At 47.1% G+C, this 10,073-nt stretch overlaps 1 protein-coding gene and 1 long non-coding RNA gene across 5 annotated transcripts in view; one reads left to right on the top strand and one right to left on the bottom strand.

Annotated features, from left to right (window-relative positions):
• Positions 1-1,318: 1,318 nt before the first annotated feature.
• LOC128326388 (uncharacterized) lies at positions 1,319-8,827 on the bottom strand. Of its 4 annotated transcripts, none has more exons than XR_008308022.1 (4): positions 8,770-8,827; positions 5,389-5,430; positions 4,854-5,087; positions 1,319-1,951 (listed from the first exon to the last, which is right to left on the bottom strand). It is a non-coding gene; the product is annotated as an uncharacterized LOC128326388 (long non-coding RNA). The 4 variants fall into 4 exon arrangements; XR_008308023.1 differs by lacking the exon at positions 8,770-8,827 and adding an exon at positions 7,155-7,431; XR_008308021.1 differs by lacking the exon at positions 8,770-8,827 and having other exon boundaries at positions 1,390-1,951; positions 5,389-7,431.
• The window catches only part of LOC128326384 (cytochrome P450 2D17-like), a 41,875-nt gene continuing 38,201 nt past the window's right edge, over positions 6,400-10,073 (top strand). Inside the window, exon 1 of the mRNA XM_053253109.1 lies at positions 6,400-6,507. The gene's annotated coding sequence lies outside the window, so the exon portion shown is untranslated. The remainder of the gene's footprint in view (positions 6,508-10,073) is intronic.

Genomic DNA, 10,073 nt, shown 5'->3' with positions numbered 1-10,073 from the left:
CGGCAGGTAGGAACACTGTCACCCTGAAAACATTTCAGAAAAATGGTGCACTGGTGGGGGGAAAGCAGGGGGAGGGGTAAGTGCAACCCCACCGCCTTTAAGGAACCACCCCCCTTGCCGGCTCCGGACTGGGCCACATTCGAACCAGTTCAGAGGCCTCTATAATGGCCTCTGGACCAGTTTGTGCACATCCCTAGAGGCACTGATGTAGAATCATTAACATGATAAGAAGGAAACCCTCTTTAGGAATGCAGATATAGACTTTAGAAATATCTCTCCCCCCTCCTCCATTGGCTAGAAAGAAAACACGGAGGCATGCAATGTGAACCTGCACCAAAAAAAAGCCCGAGAGCAGAGGGGAAGGGCTGCTTCCCTCAATGCTGCAAGCGTAATTGGAAGTGGCTTCGCTCAACATTTACCCCACAGCATAAAGCCATGTGTGAATAACTCCCTGGCAAGTGAAAACTCCCTGGCAAGTGAAAAATACTGCAGACCGACGTACACATGGTGCATGTGCCTTGTAACTTTCAGTGTCGTGAGGTCCCCTTTCTCTCAGCCCTGATTCTTGTGCATTCCCAGGCCCCACACTGCACATGCCATCACATCCCCTAGAATTGGATCCAAAGCCTGTGGCGATGGGGGCAAATCAATGCAGCAGCAACTCGGGAAAGGTGTGTGCTGATGTTATGCACAGCATACCTTTTTAAAGTTGTGGTTGTCACTGCTACTGTTGCTGGGAAAGCATACTGTTTTCCTGAGCTGTTGCTCCAGCACTGCTGCCCTGCAAAGCATCCCAAGAGGTGGAGGAGAATGAAGTCAGTCACTTTGTGCTGAGCAAAGTGGAGAGAAGCCGCATGGAATCCTCCATTGATGGGGGACAGCCCTCATCTAGGGGACAACCCCTAGCCTACAGCCTAAACTCTAGAAATGTAGTCGTTGATGAAATTAAAAATAAATGGGTTCATTCTATGGATAAAAGTAGCTTTTGGATTATCATGGTAAAGAGCTGATACAAGTCAGTCCAGAGATGACCATGTTGGCTGGTCATGGTCTCTGGATGGAGTGATGGACTTGGAAATGGGCAAGTGATCCAGTGAGTAAATTTGCCTAATTACTTAATATTCTCCCTCCAGCACTAAGATATTAGACATATCATAGAGGATCGGAGCCAATTATGGTTCTTATTTTACAAGGGTGATTAAATACATATGTACAAATACAGTACATATTAAAGTGTACTGTATCAACTTCTGTGAATGTCTTCTATACCAGTTTGTAATGAATAGCCTATTGTTAACCTAGACAATCACTCAGAGAATGAGATTACCAAACCAACAAATCAGCTTTATTATGCTTCCTCGGTAGCACAAGCCTGGTCAAACCAAGGACTGTCTTGACGAATCATCTTTATTACGGTCTTAGACCAGCATAAGTAAGTACAAGCATAGAAGGTTATGTGGGTGTGTCTAATTTACAAAGGGCAAGGTATAAAATGGAAGAATATAAAATAGTATTGTTAAAAGCTGTTTAGCTGTATGAACAGTAGCACTAAAACTCTAAATTTTAATTTTAAAAACTATGCAGGGTATATAAAAGTGTAAAGCTATACAACTGTAAGAATGTAAAAGACTATTGCTAAAAGCTGACGAGCTGTATAAACAGTATCACTGATAGCGGTAAGATTTAAAATATTTTTTAAAAACTCTTAAAATGAAGTAAAGTATATAAGCAGGGTGTGTGGATAGAGTGCGTAGCAACTGTACAAATACAGGAATGTAAAGACTTCTGTGTAGTTGAGCGTAGAAATCATCCTGGTCAGGACCTGCTGGCTGTCAGGACCCAGCGAACCTTGCACGCTGCCACACAGAATTTGGCAATGTTGTACGTGATGGCGAGTTCATCATTGGAGAGCAGCAGAGAGGTGTAGAACTGAGTTGGGCATCCTGGGAATCTGAGTGGAAGTGGCAGAATGAGATTGGTGCGAATGTCTCTATAAAATGGGCAGAAGAGGAGGACATGCTCTGTGGTTTCGACCTGACTAGTATCGCAGTCTTAAGGGAGGACATAGCGAGAGCAAAGGCCCTCCTGTGGTTTGAGACTTCCTGTGTTAGGTTTGTGGTGGAAGAGGCAGAGTACCTGAGTCTTTTGGAAATGATGAAGTTTGGGACCCTGCCTGTAACGGTTTGGCATTCTATGTCTGTTATCCTCTGTTTGATAATAATTCTTCCCTGATCATAGCCCATAGCAAGTAGGAGAGAGGGAGAGAGACACAGTGGATAGGGAAAGAACTAATCAGACTGCCAAATTAGCTCAGTTAGGAACAACCCATAACTTGTATTGGCCACATCTGCACAGAAATTGCTGTGTCATAAGACAAGAATCCCATCTGCTAACAGTTCTCCGCAGCCTTCCCATTGGAGGGCATGCTTACCAACATTTATGGATAGAAAGACCAACTTAGGAGAATGGAACCACTAGTAGCCTGGTCTCAGGTTTCTCCTTGGGAGTCACGATTTCTTTTTCCATCCACTGCCACTCCAGAAAGGACCCACACACCTTGGCACAATATATTAGAATGAGCTGTCCACCACGCCCCCAAGCTCCCTCTCCTGGTCAGTTACTGACAGCTCAGATCCCACCAGCATATACGTGAAGTTGGGTTATTTCATCCCAATGTGCATCACTTTATACTTGCCAACACTGAATTGCATTTGCCACTTTGTCGCCCACTCACCCAGTTTGGAGAGATCCTTTTGGAGCTCCTCACAATCCGTTTTGGATTTCATTACCCAAAAGGGTTTGGTATCATCTGCAAATGTGGCCACCTCACTGCCTACCCCTACTTCTAGATCATTTATGAATAAACTAAAAAGCACCGGCCCCAATACAGATCCCTGGGGGACCGCAAGTCTTACTTCCCTCCATTGTGAAAATTCTCCATTTATACCTACCCTCTGTTTCCTGTCTTTGAACCAGTTTGTAAGCCACATATGTACTTATTCCCTTATCCCATGACTGCTAAGTTTCCTCAGGAGTCTTTGATGAGGAACTTTGTTGAAAGCTTTTTGGAAGTCTAGGTATACTATGTCAACTTAACACCTTTATCCACACACTTGTTGACACTCTCAAAGAACTCCAAAAGGTTTGTGAGACAAGATTTACCTTTCCAAAAGCCATACTGGTTCTCTCCCAGCAAGACCTGTTCTTCTATGTGCTTTACAATTGTATCCTTGAGGATGCAATTTGCCTGGAACTGACATTAAGCTAACCGGCCTGTAATTTCCCAGATTGCCCTGGATCCCATTTTGAAAATTGGTGTTACATTTGCTAATTTCCAGTCCTCCGGTACAGAGCCCAATTTCAGGGATAAGTTATATATTTTAGCAAGGAGATCGGCAATTTCACATTTGAATTCTTTGAGGACTCTTGGATGGATGCCATCTGGTCCAGGCAATTTGCTAGTTTTCTGTTTTTCGAGACAGTCTAGAACACCATCTCTTGTCACTTCTGACTCAGTTCTTTAGCCTTCATCCCTAAAAAACCCTTCTAACTTGGTAAAGAGGCACCTTTTAATGTGGTGATTCTCTTTTATTTAGCAGGGGAGAGTAACTGGCCCTATCCACCCCCCGCACAGTACCTCCGGAGACTGTTGCTGGTGTCTATCTTAAGTTTCTTTTAAAATTGTGAGCCCTTTGGGACAGGGATCCATTTATTTATTATTTCTCTGTGTAAACTGCCCTGAGCCATTTTTAGAAGGGCAGTACAGAAATCAATCAATCAATCAATCAATCAATCAAATAAATAAATAAAGATTGGTTCAGGAACAGGTATATGCTCAGTATCCTATGCCATCAAGACGGACGCAAAGAACTCATTTAGCTTCTCTGTAACATCCATTCCCCCCCCCCCGCCTTAATAATTCCTTTCACACCCTCATGGTCTAATGGTCCAACCGCATCCCTGGCAGGTTTCCTGCTTCTGATGTATTTAAAGAAGTTTTTTGTTATTCCCCTTGATGCTTTTAGCGAAATGTTCCTCAAATTCTCTTTTCACCTCCCTTATTGTCACCTTGCATTTCTTTTGCCAGAGTTTGTGTTCCTTTCTGTTCTCTTCATTTGGACAGGCCCTCCAATTTCGGAAGGAAGTCTTCTTCCCTTTTATGGCTTCCTTGACATTACCTGTTAGCTATGCTGGCATCCTCCTGGATTCAGTAGTACCTTTACTCCTTTTGACAAAGCACCTGTCTCTAGGGATGTGCAAACTGGCTGGACCTCAAACTGGCCTGGTTCAAGGGCTCCACCTTGAGCCAAACTGGGCCTGGTTTGGCTCAAGTTCGAACTGACACACACACACACACACCCAGTTCGGGGGCACCAGGAACATCAAATGTTTTTGGAAGGAGACAGACTTACTGCTGCTGAGAGCTTCCACAGCCTCAGAGGGTGCTGCTGCAGCTGTGGGTGGCTCTCCAGCAGTTACCCCTTCCCCATCTCCTCCCCCCTGGTCATTTCAGGCTTCTTTGAGTGCACGGTGGCCATTTTGGAGCCTGCCACGCATGCGCACGGACCATTTGCATGCCCAGGATCATGCCCCAGACACTCAAATGGCCTGTGTGCTTGTGTGCTTGTGCGGTAATCTCCCAAATGGCCACTGCTTGCTCAGAGAGGCCCCAAACAGGCTGGACCAACACAGGGAAGACTGGGGGGGAGGCTGGCAAGGGAACCCCTGGAGACACCCCCCCCCAGCTGTCACACAACCTCCTCACTTAGGTCCCACCACCTACAGCCCCTTTTGTCTTGGGTTTCTTTTCTGTCATCCCTGAGCTCTGGGACACATGATGAGTGATCCTTTACCTTCTCAGTTCTTTCGGCTTTGGGACAATCCTTTCAAGGGTCAGCTCCAGTCTTCCAAATTAAAGTCTTCAATGCTGGCATCTGAATTTGTTTTAATGTGTCAGATCCAAAGTGCTTCCTTGCCTCCAACTAATGCATGAACTTTGTTCATAGTTGGCCCTCTCTCCTCTGGGTTGGAGTAAATAACTAACATGGCTTGGAAAACGAGTGCCTTTTCTTTCCAAGGCTATCTAGCTTTGTGTGGGAGAATGGGAGCGGGGGAGAGAAAGAGCACACACACACACTTGAACAGTTTGCATTTTAACAGATGTCCCACAAAACCATGAAAATAAAGAAAAATAATATTCAAATACTAATGACATAAATGTTTCAGAGACAGGTTGGGATGTGCACAAAACCGGTTTGCTTGGTTTGGTTCAAATTGGACTGGGCATATTTGCTTTTGGGACTCAGTCCAAATTTGTTTTGGTTTGTGCCTCGATTGGGGGTGCCAGGGAAGTAAAAAAAAATTATTTTGTGGGGGAGGTATACTTACTGCCGCTGAGGGCTTCTGTGGCTTTGGGAGGTGCTGCTGTGGCTGTGCAGGGCGGGAGAGAAAAGCCAGTGCATTTATATTCAAACAAATGACAATGGGGATGTCTCCTATACAGACAGCAGTTTTGTTGGCTCTGCTGTGACATCATTACTGTGCTTTTTCTTTAGGCCTCATAATTCAGAGTATAGAGAGTGATGTTTCCTGCAGTAATCTGATCAAAAACAATCGTGATTTTGAAAAACCCAGAAGGTACAAGTAGTGTATAGTACCACTTTGCAAGAGCACAAGAAAAAGCACACGGCGGGTGTGGGGCGGGATGTGTATATACCTACAGAAAAGAAGCGATGGGAAACTTGGGTAGATGCAGTGAGAAGAGAAAAGGTGTTCCGTGAGAAATCAGTGTTGTTGATATGTCAGGACTGTTTCAAAGTTAATACAAATAAATTATTAAAGGGTTATTTTTCTCCAATACTTTATTTTTATTTGATTTCCCCCCTACCCCCTTTAAAAAAAAAAGGAAGCAACTGCGTGGACGTGGTGGGTGTGCGTTTGAACAGTTTCAAGGGAGTGGAGTGAAGACCACAAGTTTAGTAATTAGAACGAGTTTTGTAAGTCAAAAGATCTGCCCTCCCCCCCAAATCAGCCTCTTACATGGCATACCAGTATAAGGGGAAATTATTTTTATTTGATATTTCTCTGCCTTTAAAAAAGGGGTGGGGAGCAAATGTGAGGAGAAGGCGGGGTGAACAGTGCCTTTTTCCTGATCGTTTTGCCTTTTGCCCTAGTAACAGCTGAGAATAACTTCTGTCAGGGCTGGTTGACATTTGTCCCCCACCCCAGGAAAGAGAACTCTCTTCTTGAACATAAATTCAATCCTTATTACATTTGGAGGGTTTTCTACTCATGTCCCTAAGGTAGATTGGGCCTGTCCTCTCACATAGGCCTCAAATTAGAGATGTGAATGAACCGTAGTTCAAGCACAGTTCAAGAGCAACAACATGCTGACCAGGCAAATGGCACCGGTGCATGCGTGGACACCATGTGTGTTCTGGCGCCGCGCAGAGATTCTTGGGATGCACACTGCCCCAGCAGGAAGCTGCCTGGGGCAACGGAGAGCAGGTAAGGACCTGCTCTCCTCTTTCTTAACACTCCTCCTGGGCCACACTCCCAAACTGTGCTTGAACCACGGCCCATGCACTTCCCTACCTCAAATGCTTAGGAGTGTTAATGTTGCAGCTTCTATACGACAGTGGCCTCTTCCTTCATTTTGTTTCATTTTACTATCTTAATACAAAAGGTCAAATTGCACCAGTGGGATGACTTCCTGTCATGCTTAAAAGTCCTAAACCCTCTGAGCCTTAAAAGGAACTTAGCAGCCCTTTTTGCTTGTGAGATTCAAGGACAGAGGGTTGTAGAAGCCAAATAGGAACACTGAGGCCTAGGAGTTCTGAGGTAAAATAAAAGAAGAGGCCACTGTCAGAAAGAAGGGGCCACCGTCACATCTAAGGAGCCAAGGCCTATGTGGTTGAGCCTGTTTCCCTGTTTACCTAAGAGACAGGTAGTGGCACACCTAGGTAGTTTTGGAGCCTGGACCTCAAGGCTTTGGAGGCCGCCCCCTCAAGGCCCCTGCCACTACTTGAGGCCCCCTTCACCACCCCTCGCCACCCCCACAGCTGCTGCAAAATAAGCTGCAATGCACCGTTTCAAAACTGAAAACTCTTTTTTTGGGGGGAGGGGAGGGGGAATGGAAGAAACTTCCCACTGACCTGCACATAACATCTCATGCAGTCTGCTGCAGTGGGTCTGAGCTAGGCCTGGGAGACACACACATACACACGAGGCTGGGGCTGCCACGCTGCTTGCCTGCTCTCATTGCTTCTCATTGCAGCCAACTTGCTACCTAACGATCTCCTGAGGGCCAAGAATGCTATTCTCCATCAGGGTAGCCACCCTGTGTTCTCAGACCACCCTATCTCCTATTGTGCATAGCCAGGCTGGGGAGTGGAGGCTGAGAGTCGAGCAATTGCTGCCTGCCTGCATTGTGGCGGCGAAGGTACTGGGCCTGGCTGGGCCTGGTGTAGATGAGCCACTTCCAGCTTCCCCGTGCCTGCACAGTACGACTTGCTAGCGTCACAAGCACGGCACAATCTTGTGACACTCGCGTGCCGCACAGCGCAGGCATGGGGAAGCCGGAGGTGGCTCACCTGCTCCAGACGCGGCCAGGCCCAGTGCCTTAGACACTGCAATGGAGGCAGATAGATGCCATACGGCTCTCAGCCCCCATTCCCCGGCCCGGCCACATACAATAGGAGATTGAGCAGGTTGCGAGCGGGCCGCAAGGGCAAGTGAATTAGTTGAATCAGTACTTGGAACGAACAATTACATTTCCCCGAAAATAAGACAGTGTCATATTAATTTTAGCCCCCCAAAATGCACTAGGGCAATTAGTGGTGCATCAGAAATTACTGCTAGGTCTTACTTTCAGGGTAGGTCTTACTTTCGGGGAAACAGGGTACTCGCTGTGACATTTTTAACAAGCTTTTTGTGGACAAAATCTCTCGTATTTGAGCTGACTTGGATTAAACCTCCACAATTGTTACAGAGTCTGATGCTGAGGTGTCCAGCAGCTCCTCTTATATGATGACCCTGGATCAATTTCAGTTTGTGACTCCTAAGGATGTGGACAAGTTGCTCGTAATGGTGTGGCCTACCACCTGGCCTCTTGAGCCTTCCCTGACATGGCTTACACTATCTGGCAGGGAGGCTGTTGTAGAGGGCCTGGTAGAGATTATAAATGCTTCTCTGAGGGAGGGCAGGATGCCTCCTTGTCTTAAGGAGGCAATCATTAGACTGCTTCTGAAGAAGCCTGAATTAGATCCCTCAGAGTTGAGCAACTACAGGCCTGTCTCCAACTTTCCATGGCTGGGCAAGGTGATTGAGAAGGTGGTGGCCTCCCAGCTCCATGCAGTCTTGGAGGAAACTGATTATTTAGACCCATTTCAAACTGGCTTTCGGGCAGGCTAGGAGGTGGAGACTGCCTTGATCAGCCTGATGGATGATCTCCAGTTGGGAATTGACAGAGGGAGTGTGACTCTTTGGGTCCTTTTGGATCTCTTGACGGTTTTCGATACTATTGACCATAGTATCCTTCTGGAACCTGTGAGAAGATTGGGGGTGGGAGGCACTGCTTTGCAGTGGTCCCGCTCCTACCTCACGGGCAGATTCTAGGGGTGTGCATGGAACCAGCTGGCCCGGTTCGAGTGCGAACTGCACTCGAACCTGACCGGACCAGTTTGGTCCCCCCCCTTCAGACCCCCCCGGTTTGGTTTGGTCTGGGGGGGGTTGTGATTTTTTAAAAAAAATCTTTTAACAATGTTTTACCTCCTAGCCCCTTTGGGAGGCTTCCTAAAGGCCGGGGGTGTGCGTGTGTGTACACAAAGGTTCCCCCTCCCCCCACCAGCCTCGGTAATCATCACCATGGCCTGTTCGGCTGCACTTTCTGGCCCATTTGGGCCTCCATAGATCGGCATGGCAGCCATTTTGCCTGTTGCTGCACATGCGCAAATGGCCTCTGTGAGCCCCTGGGCTATGCCAGGCCTCACAGAGGCCATTTGCGCATGCACGGCGGTAGGTAAAATGGCCACTGCGCCGATCTATTGAGGCCCGAATGGGCCAGAAAGAGCAGTTGAACGGGCCACAGCGGTGATTACCGAGGCTGGCGGAGGGGTGGGAAACCTTTATGGACACACACACGTGGCCTTTAGGAAGCCCCCCCCCCAAAGGGGCTAGGAGATCTTAAAAAAATTTTTTTTAAAGAAACAAAAAACTTGCGAACTGGCAGAGTGGTTCGGTCCTGTTCCAGATGGAACTGGGGGGAGGGGGTTTGGTTCGACCCTGAACCATCAAACCCCCAAACCAAACCCCTGAAATAGTTCGCACATCCCTAGCAGGTTCCAGATGGTATCTCTTGGAGAGTGTTGTTCTTCCAAATCTGAACTTCAATATGGTGTCCCTCAGTGCTCTGTATTGTCTCCGATGTTGTTTAACATCTACATGAAACCGCTGGGAGAGATCAACAGGAGATTTGATGCAGGATGTTATCAATATGCTGATTACACCCAAATCTATTCCTCCATGTCAACATCATCAGAAGAAGGCATAACCTCCCTCAATGCCTGCCTGGAGGCAGTGATGGGCTGGATGAGGGATAACAAACTGAGGCTGAAACCAGATAAGACGGAGGTTCTTATTGTGTGGGATCGCAACTTATTAGACAATTTTAACCTGCCAGTTCTGGATGGGGGCCATGCTCCCCCGGAAGGAACAGGTACGTAGTCTGGGAGTGCTTCTGGATCTGGACATCCCCCTGGTGTCCCAAGTTGAGGCAGTGGCCAAAGGTACTTTTTATCAGCTTCAGCTGATACGCCAGCTGCGTCTGTTTCTTGAAATGAAGGACCTCAAAACCATGGTACATATGCTGGTAACCTCTAGGCTGGATTACTGCAATCTGCTCTATGTGGGGCTGCCTTTGTATGTAGTCAGGAAACTACAGTTGGTCCAGAATGTAGCAGCCAGCTTGGTCTCTAGGTCATCTAGGAGAGACCATATTACTCCTGTGTTGAAAGAACTACACTGGCTGCCGATACGTTTCTGGGCAAAATACAAGGTGCTGGTTATTATCTATA

This window comes from Hemicordylus capensis, chromosome 5 (assembly GCF_027244095.1).
Source record: "Hemicordylus capensis ecotype Gifberg chromosome 5, rHemCap1.1.pri, whole genome shotgun sequence".
NCBI classification, from domain to species: domain Eukaryota; kingdom Metazoa; phylum Chordata; class Lepidosauria; order Squamata; family Cordylidae; genus Hemicordylus; species Hemicordylus capensis.
This window is presented reverse-complemented; position numbering and strand designations above follow the sequence as displayed.